Below are 9,883 nucleotides of genomic sequence, written 5' to 3'. Positions count from 1 at the left end.
CTGGGGCGCCTGTGTCCATGCTTTGTGCGCCCTGGCCTCCGCCACCGACGCCTCTGGAGATTCTTCCGGAGGAATTCTAGGGTAACATGGGACAGACCAGGGCAGGAAACGCCTCAAGCACCCAAGCACCCCCACCTTCATCTCCCTGTTCACCAGTTCTCCTTGCCCTGTGTGTTTGTGTGTGTCTCCGTGTGTCTGTGTGGGTGTTTGCATGTATGTGAATGTGTGTGTGTGTCCATGAGTTATTCAGATTTCCTAGGATGTGTTTGCCTGTTTGGAGATATTTCACAGGATGTGGACAAGAATCTTCCCCTAGTTTTGCACATGATATTTAATCTATCCTTTCATGGTTCTCCTCCAGAATGAACGTGACTTGTCCCCCAGCATTCCTGATGCCAGCAAATCAGAGTTCCAAATGGCAGACACACTGGAGGAGCAGATGGATAACATGGTGCTTGATGAGCTGATGGAGAACTCCCTGGCACTTGCAATTTCTCTACTCTGCACCTGGGAATTGAGCTCACAGCACTCAGTGGAGCCCAGGTCCTCCCTGCCTAGTATGTGCTTCCAGGAGCAGCTAACCCCAGGTCACTCACTGCCTATTCTTTGTACTGTCTTGCTCTCACGTGGTAGGGAAGCCCAAAGAATCCTCACTGGGTATGCCAGGGCCCTGTCCAAGCCTTGCCTTTCCCAGTAGCCCTCTCCTGTTCAGGGCAAGAGGTGGCAGCAGTGCCAAGAAACACTCACACAATCTTCATCTCCAGGGTTGCTGAGTCCTGAGGAACTTCTCCATACTCCATACCATCATCTCTGCCCGGCAGAGTGCTGTCAACTTCCATCTGCAGATGATATGGCAACTGGTCTCCAGGTGAGTCGGTACCACATAGGAGAAGCCCTGTGAACACAGGATGGATTATAAACTCACTGCCTTCCAGCCCCCAATGTCCAGGCTTTGGATGGGAGATGCCTAGGCTACCCCCAGCTAAGGCAAACAAGGTCAGGCCTCAGGAAATGCCTGTCTGCCTTCATTGACTACACACATACACACAGGTTCACCAGGCTTTCTGTGGTAGACACACACACCTGTATCCAGTAGAAATGAAAGCAGCGTTGTCTATTGGGAGTGGGATGTCACAGCACTGTGCCATCAAGAAAACCAGCTCTTGTCCCATGAGCCATTGAGCCTCAATGAAACCATTTTTAATCCTCTAATGGGGACACAGGAGAGGCTTGCTTCCTAAACAAAATGGAATACACATACTGCTACCCACCCCTGTCTCCCAACTGTCACCTTCTCTCTCCCCTTCCTGCAGAGTCTGCTTGCTGATATTCCAGAAGCTGAAAACCATCACTTCTCAAGTTCTTTCCTGAGCAATATACAAGAGATCTGAGGAGACTCAGCTCCCAGGCAGGAGTCCCAGGTCCTGAGAGCTCCTGGCACTGGACTGAGATGATGGCGACATCAGGGTTATGCCTTCCCTGGAGGAGCTTCTCACATTTAGTGTATGGAAGTCACCGACAGGACTGCTAACCATCTCTCTGTCCCTCCCCCAACAGAGGTGAGAATTCCTGAAGTCGCCAAAGTGTTAGACGCAAGCAAGTCTTTGGATCAATGGGATTTGGTCTTTCAGAATGGACCTCCCCACTGAGTACCAAGAACAAGTGTCCAATCCAAGAGTCATCTTCCTTGGATTTTAAATCCAGGACCCCATCAGATCTTTCCTAGCTGATCCCCGCTTGTGGCAATATGTCCAGGCCACATGTTACCTTCGCTTGTCCTTCCATCCAGGATTACCTCACCATCCTTCCTAGAAAACCCGCCCCAGATGACAGAAGACACTTATCATGCATTCCTTTCATCCCATATCAAATCTAGGATCCAAATAAGGATCTTTCAATCCACAAGATTGATCCTGGACATACTGTCCAGCCCTCCAGGGACTCCCTCTCAGTGCTTGAAGTGTCCTCTGTACTTGACTGGAGATGAACAGGGGCCATTTATTTGACACATTGTGTATGTCGCCCTCCCTTGTCCTGCCTCTACCCATCCATCATTTCTGACTGGGATTTGGGTCAAAGAGCCCTTCCTGTCAGCCCCCAAATTCATGCCTCACCAAGCCACTCTAACCACTCTAGGTTGCCTTCCTGTTGAGAGTCTGTCAGCTCTGCCCTTCCTTCCTTCCATTTCTGCTATTCCGAAGTTTAACAAGGTGCATTAGATAATCCCAAGAGGGTTGACAGAGAAGCAGTGAGTGTTGGCCACTCAAAGTGCAGTGCTCCAAACATCTTAGAGGAAATGCCTCTGCTAGACTTCTCGCTCCATTCTGTGAACACAGGGCTTCCATCATGAAACCTTCACACAAGATTTTCCACTCAACTCAGAGATAGCATCCTGGACACTGGAGACCAAAGAGGTCTTCAATAATTCAATGCTGCTTGGCTGCATAAGACTGAACACAAATTGAACACAAACGAGTTGTCTTGACTATCGATAAGATAATGTAATAATAAAAAAAACAACCTCTTTCTACTAGACTCTGCTAATTGTGGTCTTCTTCCTGGATCTTGACTGTGAATGAGAAGCAGACATGTGTGCTGTAAAATAGGAACTAGATGGGATTTCAAAGCATTTTAGACACATGTAGGGAATGGAATGCACAACGCTGTCCACCCGCTGAAGGTGGAGCACGTCCACCCTTCTCTGAGCACCTGGGATTTGCTTCACATTCACTACATTGCATGTCTCAAGAAATCACAATTTCACACTTATTGGCACTCTAACCTCTCTAGGTTGACTTCTTGTTGAGAGTCTGTCAGCTCTGCCTTTCCCTCCCTACATTTCTGCTATTCCCAACTTTGGCAGGGTGCACTAGATATTCCCAAGAGGGTTGATGGAGAAGCAAGTGCCAGCCGTCCAAACCTCCTAGAAGAAAGGTCTCTGCAACACTTCTGTCCTCACCCTCCATTCAGTGAACACAGTGCTTCCAGCACGGTGCCTTCACACAGGACTTTATACTCAACTCAGAGACAGCATCCTGGACCCAGGAGACCAAAAGAGATGTTCAGTGTTTCAATAGTGGCTGCCTTCACAGGACTGAACACAACCCGACCACAAAATAGTAGTCTTGACTACCGATGGGATAATGTAAAACAAAAAAACAAAAAACCCAAAGGTGTTTCTACAAGACTCTGCTTATTGTGGTCTTCTTCCTGGATCCTGAGTGTGAATGAGAAGCATGCATGTGTGCTGTGAAACAGGAACTGCACAGGATGACACTGGACTTTAGGCAGGTGTAGGGAATGGAATGCACCATGCTTCTCTACCCCCTGAAGGGGGAGCATGTCCACCCTCTCTGAGCACCTAGAGTTTGCTTCACTTTCACTACACTGCATGTCTCAAGAAATCACAATTTCACACCTATTAGTATAGGAAGAAGGATTAAATCACAATTATACCGGGGAAACCAGCAGCAGCATCCTGAGGGCAGGCCAGGGAGGCGAGGGAATGTCAGAGTCCACAGTTGGTGGACTCCTCAAGGAGATGAGACTTAGTCACCACAGGAGGGCTTCATGAGGGTAATGCTGCTACTGCTGCCTCTACTGCAGCTAAGGGACAGAGTTGAGGAATTGCTTCTTGCTCACTGTTGGTCAATGGGAAAACAGCTAGGCATGGAGGTTCAGTCCTGAAATTCTAGCTATTCTGAAGAGGAAGATCTGAAAGTGGTGGTTCCTAGTGAAGACAGTCAGCAAGGTCCCTAAGACTAATCTCAGACTATATAACAACCAGAACCATCTCTAGGGCTCCAAGCGACAAAGACTGTCCTTGGGCATTTGAGCTCAGGTGAGTAACCAGGCCCCAAGTCATGCCCCTAAAACAACACACAAAGTGTGTGTGTGTGTGTGTGTGTGTGTGTGTGTGTGTGTGTGTGTGATTCAGTGTGAGTGTACACATGAATGAAAGAGAATAAGATAGACACAGAAAAGCACACAAAGGGAGAGATAGGAAAACAAAAAAGGTTTGTGCCAGGGTTTTCCGTGCCACAGTGTCATAAAGTGACCTTGGACAGGTGACAATGGCCATACTTCAGAGACTTGTCCGTGACATGTTCTGGATTTCAAGAAAGACATAGTGCATACATGGAGTTCTTGTCTTAGTCCCCAGATACAAAATGGCAGCTTTTCTCACCTAGTAGTGCATGAGGAAAAACTAGTCACATAGTTGAGAGTGCAGAGGAAATGTCAATGAGAACTCTCAATACCCTGCAGAATATCAAATCCTGTCTGTGAGCCTCGCCCTAAGATCTCTCTTTGAGTTACAACCATAGCCAAGGAAGAAATGGAGGCAGGAAAGAAAACCAGGAAGGAACCAAGAGCAATGTGTCCAGGTAGGACTCCAGGATAAATGAAGGCAGCTTGGATGAGGTCGGTCATTACAGGACACAGGGTCTGGGGATGGCCTGAACTGCCCATGTGGCAACACAGCCTTTTTCTCAGCCACCCCCATACAGAATCACACACAGAGCAAGTGCCATCACCTGTGCTCCCACACTGGGGCATGCTGTAACCAGGCCTCAACTTTCCTGGCTGTACAAGGCACTCATGGTGGCACTGATAGTACTGAGACAGAAAGGGGGACAATGAGAGGGACCCGCTTCAATAAATCTCAGTCCTATTATTGCCTTTATTCTCTTTTCTGTTCCTTCTATTTTGTTGGATGGAATTGGTGCATCTTTAAATCAGAGTCCGGTCCACAGGCCAGCCATGACTGTGTCTGATGAGTCAGGAGTTGTGAGTGCAGGCCGGCAGGAAGGAGACAGGAATTTGGAAGGCACACTGTCACCCAAATCACAAGTTAAATCCTTTTTTTTTTTTTCTGGCCAGTTTAGGCTTCCACTGAGCACTGTCCTTTCGTTCTTTTTCTCAAGGTCCAGATCTACCACTTGAGCCTCAGCACCTTTTTTGGCTTTTTTCTATGTATGTGGTACCGAGGAATCAAACCCGGGTCTTTGTGCATGGTAGGCAAACACTCTACCACGAGGCCAAACTCCCGGACCCACAAGTTCAATCTTCTGGGTAATGGAGCGCTCACACAGGGATTCACTTTTCAGAAATCAGGTGCAGTGTTCGGGCTAGGTCCAGGGGAGGGCCTCAGAATTGGGCACCTAGAGGCTCCAGTGAGTATGACCCCTAGCTCCATGGCTGTCTACAGAAAGGACATAGAGGGCTCAATTCTATGGGTCGTGGGAGGGCATGGACAGGTCCTAGGCCCCAGGGCATATTCTCTGAGGCATGTTCTCAGTCATCTGCATCTATCTGTGGAGAAGAGGAGCACTTGCTGAACAATCAAGTAGCATTTTCTGAACCCTTCTGCAGGACTAGAAGAGTTGATGGAGTTGCATTTGTTTCCATGGTCCAGATCTCCAGCAAGTGTCCCCTGTCAAGGCAGTCCTTTAGAGATGTGTGTCATTTTCTGACTTTTGTGAGACAAGGAATCACGAGGCTGAAACAATGAGAGTTCTGGGAGCCTTCAGAGTGGTAAGAGTCACCCTCTCCTATCCAGGGTCACATCTGGATAGGGAAAGGCAGTGTGCTTAAGACCCCATCTTGACAGATCTCCCTCAACCAGGCGCCTCTGCACCTAGATCTACCAGGGGTCAGGGGTTTTATGTCACAATGCAAAGACAAGTGTATGCAAATGTCCAAGGCCAAAATGCATAGAAAGCTCAAGGGGTAGAATCCAACCACAACAAGAACAAACACTTGGCACAGTTCCCAGACCCTGTACCACAACAGCAATTATCTCCAGTTACCTGAAGGGACCCCTTTCTTGATTTCCCCCCAAATCCATCCCCTATAGGAATTTCTCATCTTCATGACAAAGGAGTAGTTAAGGCTGGGGCTCTAAAAGCCCTGATAACAGCTCAGATTACAAGAGCAGTTAAACCAGGTGGAGTTACCAGAATTCCTCCCCCTTGACCTGCCAGGAAAATCCCTCCCTTCCACTGTCTTCAGAGCAGTGCTCCAGAAGCCCACCAAGATGATAGGTCCATTCAAACAGCAAAGGTGTCAGTGGTTGTCCCAGCCATCACTCAACTATGTTGAATTCCATTGGCCACTGCCAGGGCCAGCCGGCAGCAAACCAGGTTTCGCAGATTGGGATTCCTGAAATAGGGAGCAAGGACTAGGAAAAAATAGAAGAGAGACAAACAGATGGGGTTCAGGAGGGCTACAGCCCAAATCAGGAGCCACAGCTTAAGAAGCCTGTAGCCCAGGACCATAGCTCAGCTTATTTCCAGTTCCGACCTTAAATACACTTCTTTAAACTAGGGAACTGCCAGGGGCTACATTCGTACAAACAGTATCAAGTCTCAAATAGGTTGAATGAGAAGCTATCAAGTCCCAAACAGGTTAAATGAGAAGCTATTGACACAGTCCAAAATCATGATAAGAGCTTACTTCCTTGTGTACTCAATTGTGCGGGTCCAAGGTCACTGACCCCACAGTCAGTCCCCAACAGACTATGGCCACATATCCTGTTAAAGAGAACCCTCTTTAAATGGTGCTATTCCAGAGGCCAAAACTGACACAGCAATGATAAGAAGATAAAGCTTGAGACTGGGCACCACACTCTGTAAAGATACAAGTGTTTTAAAAGCCATATCATGAGTGATTGTTGTTCTTAATGTACTATGTTATCTCTCATCTCTTTTGCTGTCCCTTGGTTATCTCATATTGTTACAGTATTTCACCTTGTTAACTGATACAGTATTTGGTTGTTTGAAATAGGATAGGGAAGGGAGGGGAACAAGATGAGGGGTGAGGGTGGGGGGAGGGAAATGGGGACCATGACATGAGAAAGGGTATCAATGTTTGTGAAGTAACACACCTTCTCTCTGGTGAATATAATGTAACCCTTCTATTAATTACAATAAAATATATGGAAAAAAGAATACAAGTGTTTACAGGATTTGGAAGTCTGCACATTGTACTCACTGACCTGGTTGTGTTTGTTCGGGTAGGAAAGAAAATGTGCCTTCCTTTCCATAAGGAGCATCTCTCCATCAAAATGCTAAAGAGTGGTGTCCCTCTCACATGACTCACCTCACACACCTCCCTGCAGGGAGGACTGAAGAGCATATCATACAGGCAGTTCAAAGCATCTCGGTGCGCAGCAGGAGACCATTTGTCACGATGCTGCCTAGGCCTGCCGCCTGGAGTCAAGACAAATAGGCAACACTTTCCTAGGCAGAGGAAGAAGCCAGCAGAGACTCATGGCTCACCAAGAAAGGAAGAAACTGATGCTGGCTGCAGAAGGAGCCTGCTGGGCTCTACCTGGTTTACATCCTCAGCCCAAGGAAGTAAACAAGTGGACAAAACTCTACAAGGAGGGACCAAAAGCTACTTTCACTCAGTTACTAGACTTGGAATTGGAAGCCCATGTCCCAGTATTGTCTGCAGAATCAATTTTATTTTTTCAATAATATCAGCCACCCTCCTTCTCTCTTCCAATGGTCGGGCCACCAGGTGTCTCACAGAGTAGGAGCAATGGCCTTGAATCCACAGCACAATTTCCACAAAGGCACATGTCCAACCTTCCCTCAGCCTAACAAGATCTACACCCTCAAACCCCAGTGTGAGCTCGAGTCCACTTCCAAAGTCCTTTACGCTCTTGGGCCTGCACCTTGTCTACCTGCTGTCCTGAGCTGCTCCACTCTGCTAAGCTCTTCTCCACATTAAAGTAATTCATTAGACCACAACCCAGGGGTCCACACACTCAGTTCACATGTTGCCAGCTCTAGCCAAGGTCCAGCTCAGTGTCTTTCTATAATTGAGTTCGTGTCCCAACATGCCCACTTGTGAAAATGTTAAGATTTACCACCATGGGCTTGTTAAGATAAATCTCATCGACTAAGCCTTCAAATGGAGCACCTAACCCTTTCAAGAGCAAGCACTTAAGAAACACCTCTCATAAGGATGCCTGTAATCCTACCTACTTGACAGGCCTAGATTAGGAGAACTATACCTTATCAACCTGCGGAAATCTCAGATGAACTGCAAGTGTGTGCTTGTTACCACAGATACAGATGACACGTAAGTGGGAGATCCTGGCATAGACCACCAAAAATGTGAGGTCCTGTCTGGTGAGTAAAGGAAAATGGGGTAGGTGCATGGCTCAAGTGTCAGAGTGCCTGCCTAACAAGCACAGACTTAAGAACAGACTTTGGTACTATAAAAAAAAAACCTCTTCCAAATGATAATTTTACCTATTCTAAATGACTTTTCCTTCAAAGAAACTGATGAGCAACAGGAAGATATTGCATTGGGGCCTAAGAAAACCCAACTTCATGTTACCGCTCCTGGCCCTGAGCACTTCCAGTCACTTCATGGAGCTGCTGCCGATATCCCACCCAACGGCTTTTGACCACACAGACACCTGTGCTTTGTGGTTACTTCATGGGTTTAGCTATAAAATATTCAGGAATGAGGGAGAGCCAGTACTTGTTATCTATACGATTGCTCATTCTTTCCCAGAGAGTATCAGGGGAGAAGGCTATCTCCAAGCCATTATGGAGGCATTTGTCTGTGGTCCCATTGACTCTGAAGATGGAAGGAGGAGTGGAGTCTAGGAGTTCAAAGCCAGAGTGGGGAACATTGTAAGACTGTCAATAGAAAAGGCCTGCTCCAATATTAGTTTGGTTCATATTTGACATCTAGATTACTTACTTGTGTAGGGTGAACTTCAAATAAAGCAAAAAATAAATACAACCATCAGAGTTCACTGAATGGAAGGGAACAAGAGCAACAAGCCAGACACTAGGACTTCTGAGCGGGAGCTCAGAACTCATGTCATGCTCAGGTTTATCCCAGTCCTGATGCGGGCCAAGCACTGGGAGCTCAGTGTGGGGAAGCAGAACTAGAGATAGACTGCCATGATTTCTAGGAGGTTTTCCCAGGTGTGCCCAGAGACACAGATAACACAACCAGAGACACGTGCATTCCCAGGATACAAAAACAGCAGGTACAGGCACCCAAGAGAAGCTGTCCCAATGTCCTGCTCATATTCCATCTTCATGAGAACCTAGAAGGCCCTATGTGACCATCAGATCTTACAGCACCTCCGCACAGGTGGTAGGTAGCCTTGTTTGGAGGAGACATCTCCAAAAGGCAAGACCGTCTGGCCCGTCTACAGGCCCCTTACACTAGCAAGGCAGCCAATGCCCAGTTGTCTTATGATTCTTCAGGAGCCTGTTCAGCACCACACTGCAGGATAGCAGGGGTACACCTCAGACCCTTTCTACACCTTCTGGGGAGTCCCAGATTCCTGCCTATGACTGAATAGGAGCTCATGACACCCGTATCACCATCTTCCTGAGAGTAGAATGTACATTAGGCAAGACTCCAGGCAGTAACTAGGCATGAGTCTGATGAGTGGCCCATGGGATAAGAAGAGATAACTCAGCCCCAGAGGCCCTCATGACTGCGGAAGGAGCATGGTTCTGGCTCACCTTAGGGCAGTGTCAGGGAGAAAGAGCATGTCAGGTGGTCTCCTGGAGGGGAAAGAGCATGCTTCTAGCTCACCTGGGGCAGTGTCAGATGGTCTCTTAAGAAGTCATCATCCTTGAGCTTGTCCTTATATTAACCCTTGCCTGCCTGAGTGAAGAGTCAGATCCCTCCACAGACAGGGACTGTAGGAACTGAGGCTCATCCTTCAGGAACAGGCATCCTACACCCTCCCCCACAATTCCAGGGTGGGTCTCACTCAAGCTGAATGTGCCCATGGAGGAGAGAAGCTACTGCCTCAGCACACAGCAAACCTGCTATAGATGGAACCTATTACCACTGGCCTTAGGCCATGATGCCAAGCCTGTTAGAAACACAGATC

At 47.7% G+C, this 9,883-nt stretch overlaps 1 long non-coding RNA gene across 1 annotated transcript; it reads left to right on the top strand.

Moving 5' to 3' along the window:
- Positions 1-540: 540 nt before the first annotated feature.
- LOC150065286 (uncharacterized) lies at positions 541-2,511 on the top strand. Its single transcript, XR_016534938.1, has 3 exons — positions 541-557; positions 765-996; positions 1,314-2,511. It is a non-coding gene; the product is annotated as an uncharacterized LOC150065286 (long non-coding RNA).
- Positions 2,512-9,883: the final 7,372 nt, after the last annotated feature.

This window comes from Megascapheus bottae, chromosome 3 (assembly GCF_031878675.1).
Source record: "Megascapheus bottae isolate mThoBot1 chromosome 3, mThoBot2.hap1, whole genome shotgun sequence".
NCBI lineage: Eukaryota > Metazoa > Chordata > Mammalia > Rodentia > Geomyidae > Megascapheus > Megascapheus bottae.
The sequence above is the reverse complement of the archived record's forward strand: the minus strand, read 5'-3'. Positions and strand labels throughout refer to the sequence as shown.